This window comes from Phascolarctos cinereus, unplaced genomic scaffold, assembly GCF_003287225.1.
Source record: "Phascolarctos cinereus isolate Bilbo 61053 unplaced genomic scaffold, phaCin_HiC Scaffold_4;HRSCAF=312, whole genome shotgun sequence".
Lineage (NCBI taxonomy): Eukaryota > Metazoa > Chordata > Mammalia > Diprotodontia > Phascolarctidae > Phascolarctos > Phascolarctos cinereus.
In genome coordinates, this window is record NW_027555847.1 from 222,259,745 (window position 1) to 222,272,206 (window position 12,462).

Genomic DNA, 12,462 nt, shown 5'->3' on the forward strand with positions numbered 1-12,462 from the left:
CCACATTAGTCGTGTTGTGAAAGAAGAATCAGAACAAAAGGGAAAAAAACCACAAACAAGGAAAAACAACAGCAAAAAAGAAGATAGTATGCTTCAATTTGCATTCAGACTTCATAGTTCTTTCTCTGGTTGTAGATAGCATTTTCCATCGTTAGTCTTTTGGAATTGTCTTAGATTATTGCATTGCTTAGAAGAGCTAAGTTTCTCAAAGTTGGTCAACGCACAATGTTGCTGTTACTGTGTACAATGTTCTTCTGGTTCTGCTCACTTTACTCAGCGTTGGTTCATTTAAATTTTTCCAGTTTTTTTTCTGGAATTCACCTGCTCATCATTTCTCATGGAACAATAATATTACATTACATTCATATACCACCGCTTGTTCAGTCATTCCCAATTGATGGACATCCCCTCAATTTCCAATTCTTTGCCAGCACAGAAAGAGCTGCTATAAATATTTTTGTGCATGTGGGTCCTTTCCCCTTTTTTATGATCTCTTTAGGATACAGACTTAGTAGTGGTATTGCTAGATCAAAACGTATGCACAGTTTTATAGCCCTTTGGGCATTATCTATGTATTTTTCAAAGTTATCCTTGATGAAAATATTAAATGGGAACAACCAGGCCTTCATAGATAATAGTTCTATAGCATACCACATCTTCACATTCACATAATTTATTGAAAAGCACAAAGAACATGAAGTCCCAAGGTATTATTTGTTAGCTATAAAAAAGCATTTGCGTCAATACAGCACAACACACACTTAAAGGCTCTTTTCAAACAAAAATATTTTAAATGCATATGGTATGATCATATGTGATTCTTGGATCACTACAACAGAGAAATTTGCTTGATATCTTCTGACTATTAATATCAAATGAATGAGAGAAGGAGACATATATTCATGCTCCCTGTTGTGGAAGATGTCCAGAGCGAAGTCCAAAAGGAAGATGATGAGGACCTCCAGATGCTAATCTATGTAGATGACATTATGTTGTTTGCATCAGGCCTCAAAACTCTATAGAACCCTTTGAATGAGATCCATAATTACTCAAAGAAATTCACCTTAACAATCCATATGGGAAAAGTCAAGTAGAAGAAGAATAATTCTTGTTCAGATTGTGATGTTCAGTCAGAAGGACAGCCCACTGATGAATCAGTGCATTCTGTATACCTTGGACAGACATTGAAGATGGACCATGAGTTGGGCCCAAAATTGAATAGGAAGAAGGGAGGGGGATGGATTGCCTTTGGGAAATTGTTCAGCTGTCTCAGCAGTCCTAGATTTTTCCCTGGAACAAAAACCTATCTTTCAAAAACCAATATTCTTCCAGTGTAGCTAGAACATAGCTTCTTATATGGCTGTGAATCATGGAACATTATGTATTCTGAAGACTCAAAGCTGTAGGTCACCTAAATAGTATTTCAGAGATGTACGATGGGTATCCCCACACTTCAGCATGTGACCAATGGTGACTTATGAACAAGAAATGGTGTTAAAGATAATCAAAGAGATGACTAGGTGGAAAAAAGAGAGGAGAGGTTAATCATGAAGTGAGAATGAAGGATAATAGATGGGCGGATTGTGTGTTCCTTAATGGAAGGTCCCTAGCAGGTTAGATGGTTCCTTTATTGGGGGAGGTGGGGAAGATATACAAGAGTAAGTTAAGATGAGAATTCATGTATAGGATCATCTACAACAATGGAAAGAATACCTAGACAGCTACAATCTCACCATCTTAAGAGACATTTAAGTATTGAAATATATTTAATTTATTTGTTATTTTGACACAATATAAAGAGTGTATGATAATTATTTCAGAGGCTATATGGCATAATAGATAGAGAGCAGACCTTACCTTAGAATTAAGAAGATCTGAGTTCAAGTCTTACCCTAACACATATTAGTTGTGTGACCCTAAGCAGATCTCTTAACTTCTCTGTGATTCCAGGTAATTCTCTAATTCAGCGCTTCTTAAACCATGGATCGGGTTGTGAAAAATTTGACTGAACAGTAAAAAGTTTCTGAGAGTGCAACAATCAAAAATTAATTGAAAATCAAATGTGAAATTAATCTGAGGTGCTTCCGGTAGCACTTGCTAGTGTGGTGTCACACAATTTCACTGCCGCCTTGGTTCTGAACACATAGCATGCAGACTTTGCACTGTTTAAGAAGTCCTACTCTAGTTCGTACTGTAAGTTTCAGAGTTGGTGTCAATTTGCACAAAAAGATAAAGTTTACTCGCTGGGATTTCCTTGCCTCACCTGTCTGCCAACCCTGAAATGATTTTTTATTGTCTCCAGAAGATCTTTTTATTTTTTAATTAAAATTATTTTAAACATTTTTTCTTTTTAAATTTTGAATTTCAAATTCTCTCTCCCTCCCACCCCATCTGAGAAGGCAAGCAATATGATACCAATTATACAAATGAAATCATGCAAAACATGTTTCCATATTAGCCATAATGCAAAAGTAAATAAATAAATAAAGTGAGAAAATTGTACTTCAATTTGCACTCAGAGTTCACCGGTTCTCTCTCTCTCAAAGTGGACAGCATTTTTTTTTCCATCATGAATCCTTTGGAATTGTCTTGGATGATTTGTATTGATCAGAGTGGCCAATAGGGAAAGTTCATCATTATCACAACATTGCTGTTATTGTGCACAATTATCTCCAAATTCTTCTCACTTTACTTTGCATCAGTTCACATAAGTCTTGCCATGTTTTTCTGAAACCACTTCCCTCATCAGCGCAATAGTATTTCATCACAATCGAATGTCATAACTTGTTGAACCATCCCTCAATTGGTGAGCATCTGCTTGATTTTCAACTCTTTTCCACCACAAAAGAGCTCATATAAATATTTTTGAAAAATAGGTCCTTTTCCTTTTTCTTTGATCTCTTTGGGATACAGACCTGGTAGTAGTTTGTTGGGTCAAAAGAGTATGCACATCTTAATAGCCTTTTGAGAATACCTCCAAATTGTTTTCTGTTCACTATTGCACCAACAATTCATTAGTGTACCTGTTTTCTCTTATCCTTTCCAGCATTTATTGTTTCTGATAAGTGTGAGGTGGTATCTGAGTTGTTTTTATTTGTATTTCATTAATCAATAGTGATTTAGAGCATTTTTTCATATAACTATAGGCAATAGCTTTGATTTCTTCTGAAAACTATCTGTTCATATCCTTTGACCATTTATCATTTTCTTTTCAGAGAAACTTTTGTCAGAGAAACTTGCAACTTTTTTGTTATTACTTCGTTATTTATAGTCCCTTTTAGCAAAGTGTAGTTTCCCTGATTATCTCTTTTAATTAGGTCTATTTTTGCTTTTGATTTGTCTGAGATCATGATTGCTACCACTGCCTTTTTTTTTTTTACTTTAGTTGAAGCATATTAGATTCTGCTCCAGCCCTTTATTTTAACTCTGTATGCATCTTTCTGTGAACAAAATATTGTTGGATTCTGGTTTCTAATCAATTTTGCTATCTGTTTCTGCTTCATGGATGAACCCATCCCATTCACATTCACAGTTATGATTACTAACTGTGTATTTCTTTCCATCCCATTTCTTGTTTTTTTTCTTCTCTCTCTTTTTATCTTGTACTGCCTCAAAAGTCTATTTTGCTTCTAACCACTACCTCTCTTAATCTACCCTACCTTTTATCATCTCTTTCTCCCTTCTTGTGCTTCCTTCCTTTCTTATTTCCCTATTGAGTAAGAATAATTTCTATGCACAGCTGAGTATGTATACAAATATTCTTCTCTTTTTGAATCAATTTCTATGAGAATTAGGTTCAAGTATTACCTGCCATTCCTCCATTTTACCCTCCATTATAAAAATTCTTTCTTACATGCCTGTTTTATGGGTGAAAAATTTCCCCATTCTATCTTTTCCTTCTCCCTTCTCCCAGTGCATCTCTCTTTTTTACCAATTCATTTTTTTTGGAGACCATTCCAACATAATTAGCTCATACCCATGCCCTCTGTCTATGAAACACCTTTTAACTGCCCAAATGATAATAAAGGTCTTAGGAGTTACATGAATCATCTTTCCATATAGGAATATATACAGTTTCATCTTATTGAGTACCTTATGATTTCTCTTTCATGTTTTCCTTTTCATACTTCTTTTAAAAATTATTTATCTTATTCTGAATTTAAGAAATAAGATAAGCATTTCCATAACATAGTACAATAGAAAAAAGATGGTTATACACGAAATTACAAATCTATTATGCACAACTTGCTATTCCTTTTAAATATATAATAAAGTTATCATGTAACATTCTTTTCCCCCCCTTTTTTCATCCCCTCCCCCTAGAGATGGCTACCATTAGGTAGAAATATCTGTGTGTTTGTGTGTGTGTGTGTGTGTGTGTGTGTGTGTGTGTAAGTGAAAACATTTTATACATACTTCTATTTATCACTTCTTTCTCTGGATGCAAAAAGCATCTTATGTTTGAATGTCAAATTTTCCATTCAGCTCTGGTCTTTTTGTCAGGAATTTTTGAAAGTCCTCTGTTTCATTAAATATCCATTTTTTCCCCCTTCCTGATGTATTATACTCAGTTTTGCTGGGTAGGTTATTTGTCATTGTAATCCTAGCTCCTTTGCCTTCAGGAATATCATATTCCAAGCACTCTGCTCCTTTAATGTGGAAGCCACTAAATCTTGTGTGATCCTGACTGTGGCTCCATATATTTGAATTGTTTATTTCTGCATGCTCATGACATTTTTCTTTGACCTGAAAGCTGTGGTATTTGGCTACAATATTCCTAGGAATTTTCACTTTGAGATCACTTTCAGAAAGCAATCAGTGAATTCTTTCAATTTCAATTTTATCATCTGGATCTAAGATATGGGGGCAGTTTCCTTGATAATTCTTGAAATATGATGTTTAGGCTCTTTTTTTAATCATGGTTTTCTGGTCCAATAATTCTTAAATTTTCTCTTTTCAGAGTATTTTCCAGGTCAGTTTTTGTTCCAATGAGATATTTCACATTTTTTTTTCCATTTTCTTATTCTTTTGACTTTGTTTTATTGTCTCTTGCTGTCTAATGGAATCATTAGCTACCAGTTGCCCAATTCTAATTTTTAAGGAATTATTTTTTTCAGTGAATTTTTGTGCCTCTTTTTCCATTTGATCAATTGTGCTTTTTAAGGAGTTCTTTTCTTCAGTGACTTTTTGTGCCCCCTTTACCATTAGGCCAACTCTATTTTTTTTAAGGTACTATTTTCTTCAATAATTTTGTGTCTCTTTTACCAAGATGCTAATTCTTTTTTCATAGCTTTCTCTCATTTTTTTTTTACCAGTTTCCCCCTACCACTCTTATCTCTTTAATGCTTCTAAGAATTCTTGTTGGGCCTTTATCCAATTAGGATTTATCCTTGAGGCTTTGAGTGTAGCTGCTTTTTAATTATTGTCTATCTCTGTGTTCGTATCTTGGTTTTCCATACCATTGTAGTAGCTTGTTATGTTTTAGTTCTTTTTTGTTGTTGTTGTTTGCTTATTTTTCCGGTCTATTTCTTGACTTATAACTTTATGTTAAAGTTGGCCTCTGCTCATCTGAAGGTGGGGAGGCACTGTCTTAGGCTTCAGGCTTTTTTAAAAAAATAAGTTATTTTTAGTTTTCAACATTCACTTCCATAAGATTTTTGGTTTTAAATTTTCTCCCCCTCACTCTCTTCCCTCCTCCCCAAGACAGCATGCAATCTGATATAGGCTCTACTTACACATTCACATTAAACATATTTTCACATTAGTCATGATGTAAAGAAGAGTTAGAACTAATGAGAGGAACCACAAGAATGAAGCAATAAAACAAAACAACAAAAGAAAAGGAGAGCAAATAGTATATTTCCATCTGTATTTAGATTCCAAAGTTCTTTCTTTGGATATGGAGAGCATTTTCCATCTTTAGTCTTTTGGACTTGTCTTAGATTCTTGCACTGCTGAGAAGAGCTAAGTCTATCAAAGTCAGTCATTGCACAATGTGGCTGATACTGTGTACAATGTTCTCCTGGTTCTGCTCACTTCACTCAGTATCAGTTTGTATAAAAGTCTTTCCAGGTTTTTCTAAAGTCCATGTGTTCATCATTTTTTATAGTACAATAGTATTCCATTACATTCACATACCACAACTTGCTCAGCCATTCCCCAATGGGTGGGCATCCCCTCAATTCTTTGCCATCACAAAAAGAGCTACCATAAAGATTTCTGCATATGTGGGTACTTCAGGCTTTTTTTGTACTGCTGTTTTCAGAGCTAGTTCTGGGCGTCTGCATGTTTTTGGGGCTTCCAAAGAGGTGTGATCTGGGGAGAGGTGTGGTCACTGCTTTCCTGGTCTGTTCTATGATCTTTACCCAGGAAGGGCCCCTCTTCCCTTGCAGCTGCAAGTGCTAGTAGTCTTCTTGGCCCTGGAACCTTGACCAGGGTCCCTGCTCCCTTGTGACTGACTCCAGGCACTCCTCTTTGCCCTGGAGCTGCATATGGGCAATAGAGTTGCCAATCAGCACCAGCTATACCCAGTGCCTGTAAGGGGTCTCCTACGATCTCTTTCTGACCAGTTGTCTGACTCCCTTACTGTCTCTAGGCTGAGAGTTCCCAAAACCGTTGCTTCGATTGCAGCCACTGTTGCTACCACCAACTGTGTATACTTTTGACAGGTTTCCACCCTGGTGTCACAGACCTCTCCTGCAGACCTTCTAAATTTTCTTAGGCTGGAAAAAATGTCTCACTGACCTATTGTTAGCTTTGTCAATCCAAAATTTGATTTGAGGGATTAAAGTTGTTTGCAGGAGAATGTTGAAAGAGTTCAGCTGAGTTACAGCCTCTTATGCACCATCTTGGCTCTACTCCCGCAGAAGATCCTTTTTATAATATACATGTGTGGTCCAGGAATTGGAGAGAGTACATTGAATAGTTCCTATAGACTTTTCCACTAGCATCTGAGTAAGATAAATTTATAAGATTAAGAAACTGTTATCATGGAAGGCAAGGAAAATCTGTCTTCAAAAGAATAAGATATGTGAAAGGAAGGTGAGGAGGGAAGAACAATAGAAAAAAGAGGCAGGGGGTGGCAGAGAACACAGCAGAAAGCTTGGATGGAACATAATTGGCAGTTATCAAATGAGGGCAATGACTAAGGATAGAAGAAACAATGGGGGCACCTCCAGTTGAATCTCTGTTCTCTGAATAGTGTGTGTGTGGAGGGTTGGGAGGATGGTGGTGGTAATGATTCATTAATCATAATACTAACACATTGGCCTGCTATTGAGAGGAGTCACACAGATAAATACCCATTGTTTTGTGTTAGCTAAAATAACCACAGGTCAAAGAACCACAGGTGTTGCAAGAAGTGTATGAAATAAACATTTTTTCTTTTTAAAGGCAACTAATGAATACAGAAAAGTATCTCCAAATCAAAGAAATGAAACTATGCAATGGTTAATGGGAGAACTGAAAGAGGGGATTATTTAATATGGCCAACTCTGGCCATGATGACTAGGTTTGAAGAGAGAGGCAGAGTCTGGTAGATAAAGCAGTTAACAAGCATTTATTAGGCACCTACTATGTGACAGGCATGTGCTAAGTGCAGAGTAAACAAAGAAAAACGAAAGCACAGTTCCTGACTTCAAGGAATTCACATTGCAATGGAATAGACCATGCAAACAACTGTGTAGTTAAAAGAGAAATACAGAGTAGATGGAAGATAATCTCAGAGGAAAGGTAGTAGCAATGGTCAGGGAGGGGAGAAGGGAGAGTGACTGGGAAAGACCTCCTGCAGAAGGCAAGATTAGGACTGAGTCTTGAAGGAGCCACGGAAGCTTGAAGGCAGAGTGAAAGTATTCCAGGCATGAAGGGTATCCAGTGAAAAGTAACAGTTTCTATTAAAAACACTTGAAAATACAGGTATAAATGGATTTTTCCTTAAATTGATAAAAAGCATTTACCTAAAACCAACCATCAGCAAGTATTATTTGTAATGGGGATAAACTGGAAGTCTTCCCAGTAAGAGGATCAGGTGTGAAACAAGGATGCCCACTGTCACCAATATTATTCAATATTATAATGGAAATCCTAGCAATTGCAATAAGAGAAGAAAAAGAAGCAGAAGGAATCTGAATGGGAAATGAGGTAATAAAACTATCTCTTTTTTTTTGAAGATATTATGAAGCTATACTTGAAAAATCCCAAAGACTCAATTAAAAAGTTAGCTGAAACAATTAATAATTTTAGCAAAATAGCAGAATATAAAATATATCCACATAAATCATCATCATTCCTATATATCACCAATAAAACCCTGCAAGATGAGATAACAAGAGATACCCCATTTAAAATAACTCTAGATAGTATAAAACACCTGGTAGGACACCCACCAAAACAAATCCAGGCACTTATATGAACAAAATTATTTTTAAAAAACCCTTTTTATATAAATAAAATCAAATTTAAATAATTGGAGAAATATTTATTGCTCATGGGTAGGCAGGGCCAATATAATAAAAATGCCAATTTTACCTAAACTAATTTATATATTCAATGTCATCCCGATTAAATCACCAAAAATTATTTTACTGTTAGAAAAAAATAATAACAAAATTCATTTTGAAGAACTGAAGGTCAAGAATACCAAAGGAACTAATTTAAAAAATGTAAAAGAAGGAGGTTTAGCAGTACCATATCTGACACTGTATTGTAAGGTAGTAATTATCAAAACTTTCTGTTACTGGCTAAGAAATAGAAAGGTAGATCAGTGGAAAAGAGTAGGCATACAATTTACAACAGCAAAAGACTATAAAAACCTTGTGTTTGACCTATGAGTAAAGATTTAAGTTTTTAAGATAAGAATTTATTATTTGGTAAAAAATTATTGGGAAAGCTGGAAAGCAGTCTGACAGAAATTGGGCACAGACCAATATCTTACACCATATACCAAGATAAGGTCTAAATGTATACTTGACCTAGATATAAAGAGAGGTATTACAAGAAAAATTGGAAGAACATAGAACATATTACCTATGAGATTTATGGATAGGCAAACAGTTTATGATTAAACAAGAGATAGAGAGCTGTGTGAGGTGCAAAATGGATAATTTTGATTACATTGAATTAAAAAGGTTTTGAACAAATAAAACAAATGTAGCCAAGATCAGAAGGAAAGCAAAAAATTGGGGGGAAAATTTATAGACAGTTTCAGGGTCTCACATTTGAAATATATATAGAACTTTGTCAAATCTATAAGAATATGAGTCATTCCCCAATTGATAAATAGTCAAAGGATATGAACAGGCAGTTTTCCAAAGAAGAAATTGAAATAATTTATAGTCATATGAAAAAGTGCTATAAGTAATTATCAATTAGAGAAATACCAAACTAAAACAACCTTGAGATGTTATTTTACACTTATTAGGTTGGCTAAAATGATTGAAGGGAAAAGTGACAAATGTTGGAGGGGATGTGGAAAAATTGGGCCACTGTTGGTGGAAATGTGAACTAATCCAACCATTTTGGAAAACAATCTGGAATTATGCCCAAATAGCTATTAAAATACCTTTACCTTTGACCCAGCTATATCACTATTGTTAGATCTGTTTCCCAAGATGATTAGGGGAAAAGGAAAAGAACGTATATGTTCTAAAATATTTATAGCAGCTCTTTTTGAGGTGGCAAAGAACTGGAAATTGTGGGGATGCTGGTCAATTGGGGAACGGCCAAACAAGTTGTGGTATATGATTATGACGGAATACTACTGTGCTATAAGAAATAGTGATCTTGATATTAGAAAAACATGGATAGACTTGCATGAAATAATGAAGAGCAAAATGAGCAGAACCAAGGAAACATTGTATACAGTAACAATAATGTTATTTTGAGATTACCTGAGTAACCCTTAAGTCACTTTGGCTATTATAAATACCCAAATTAACTACAAAGGACCTATGAAGGAACATGCTATCTGTATCCACAGAAAGAACTGATAAATAGAAGTATGTATAGAATGGTTTTACACACACACAGACACACAGACACACACACAGACACACACATACACACATCTGTGTCACAATGGTAGCCATTTCTAGGGTGGAATTTGGGGAGGGAAGACAAAAAAAGTTACATGATAACTTTACTATGTATTTAAAAGAAATAACAACTTGCACATAACAGATTTGCAGTTTCATGAGCAATCATCTTTTTTCTACTCTCCCATGTTATGTAAGTGCTTGTTTTATTTCTTAAGTTCAGAATAAAATAAATAAAATAAAAAGATAAAAATACACAGAAAATAGCAATGTAACCCAGGTTTCAAGCCAGAAACATTTGCATAATATTCTCCTCATCGGTGGAGTTGAAACCAGGATTACAACAGAAAGAAGTTCAGTGGGGGACACAGAAGGGAAGTTTTGTTAGTACTATGTAACATTTAATATAGATTTTAAAACATCTAACAGAAATTCATAGTTTCATATACAATTCTCTTTTCTATTATTTCCATATTGAAATGCTCATGGTTGTTGATATCTCTTAAGTCCATAATAAAAAAGAAAACAATAAAAAATCTTGTTCCAATGACTTCCACTCTCCCACTAATTTATATGGAAGAAATTTGGGAATTAAAAAACTTGGAGACTCCAGAAAAAAAGGGTCACAGAAGAGGGAGATGGAGTCCTATGTGGAAGTTGCCAGTGTAGGTATACAATGGAAAAGGTGGCATCAAATATAAAAAGACTGGAAAAGTAGGAAAGGGCCAGCTTGTGAAGGAATTTAAATGATGAATAGAGAATTCTATATTTGATTTTAGAGGTAATGGGGAACCATTGGAATTTGTTGAGTACTAGGATAATATTGTCTGACCAGATCTTTAGGAAATTCACTTTGGCAGCTAAATATGGCAGATGGATTAAAATGGGGAGAGAAATGAGGAAGTGAGACCAACCAGCAGGCTATTATAATAGCCCAGATGAGATGCAATCATGATCTGTGCCAGGGTGGTCCAGTGTGAGTCTAGAGATGTGGATGTATATAGAGATGTAGTGAAGGTAGAACTAGTAAGATATGGTAACAGATTGAATATATAGGGTGAGTATAGAGAGAACAGACAAAGTTGACACCAAGGTTGTGAGCCCAAGTGTCTGGGAAGATAGTGGTTGCCCTCAACAGTAATAGGTAAGACTGAAAGAGAAGAGTTTGGGGGCAAAAGATGATGATCTAATGTACATATGCATATATATCACATATTCAAAAGCCATTCCTCAATAGATAAGTCATCAATGGATATATACAGGGTTCTCAAAAGAAGAATGATAAAATATTAATAACCATATGAAAGAATGCTCCAAAGCACTAGTAATAAGAGAAAGGCAGATCAAAACAACCCTGAGGTTTCACTTCATACCCAGAAAACTGGCAAAGGTGACAAAAACTGGAAATAGAAAATGTTGGGAGGATTTTGGGAAAATAGGGACATTAGGGGGTCATTGATTTGGAAAGCAGCTTGGAATTATACAAATAAAGTGTGTAAAATGTCCATACTCTTTAACTCAGAGATTCCACTACTAGGCACATATTGTAAGGAGGTCATTGATAAGAATAGAGTCGCCATACACACCACAATATTTAGAGTGCCACTTTTTTTTTTAAAATAGTATCTGGGGAAAAAAATAGATATCCATTCATTGAGGAATGGCTAAACAAATTGTGGTGCATGAATGTGATGGAATATTACTAGATGGAATACTACTATTACTATTAATATTACTGTACTATTACTAGAAATAGCAAGTATGATGAATACAGAGAATCATGAAAAAATCTACATGAACTGAGGCAGAGTGAAGTAAGTAGAGTCAAGAAAATGATTTATAAGGCAAAAACAGTGATGTAAATGTTGGAGAGAAAGACAACAACCACATATGAAAAATAAATGTTGCAAAATTACAAAGAACAGGCAAGGCTCCAAAGAAGAAATATGAGAAGATATCCCTACCTGACTCCTTTGCAGAGGCAAAAGTGTGGAACTTTACATATATTTTTAAACTTTTTCAGTCAGTTTTGCTGATTTTTTTTTACTCTTCCTCTTTTTCTTTTCTTTTCTTCCTTAAAAGGTATTTGTTAGATGGGATGGCTCCCTGGGAGAAATTTTGGCAATGTAAAACCAAAAGATATCAATTAAATTTTATTTTAAAAATTAAGTAGAGCCTTTGAAATTTTGGAATTTAACATGCCAAAATGAAAAAGAAGACCAAGAAAAATAATGAGTTCTGTTTAAGATACGTTTGAGAAGTTTCAGATGCCATCTAGTTTGAGATGTGCAAAAAGGTGGTGGCAAGGAGCTTGCCATGTTACTTGCCATCCACTCTACTAAGCATCTAGGTAATAGGACTGAGAGCTAGAAAGAACCTTAGAGATCATATGGTCCCATCTCATCTAATTAAAGTTAAGAAGAATGAGGCC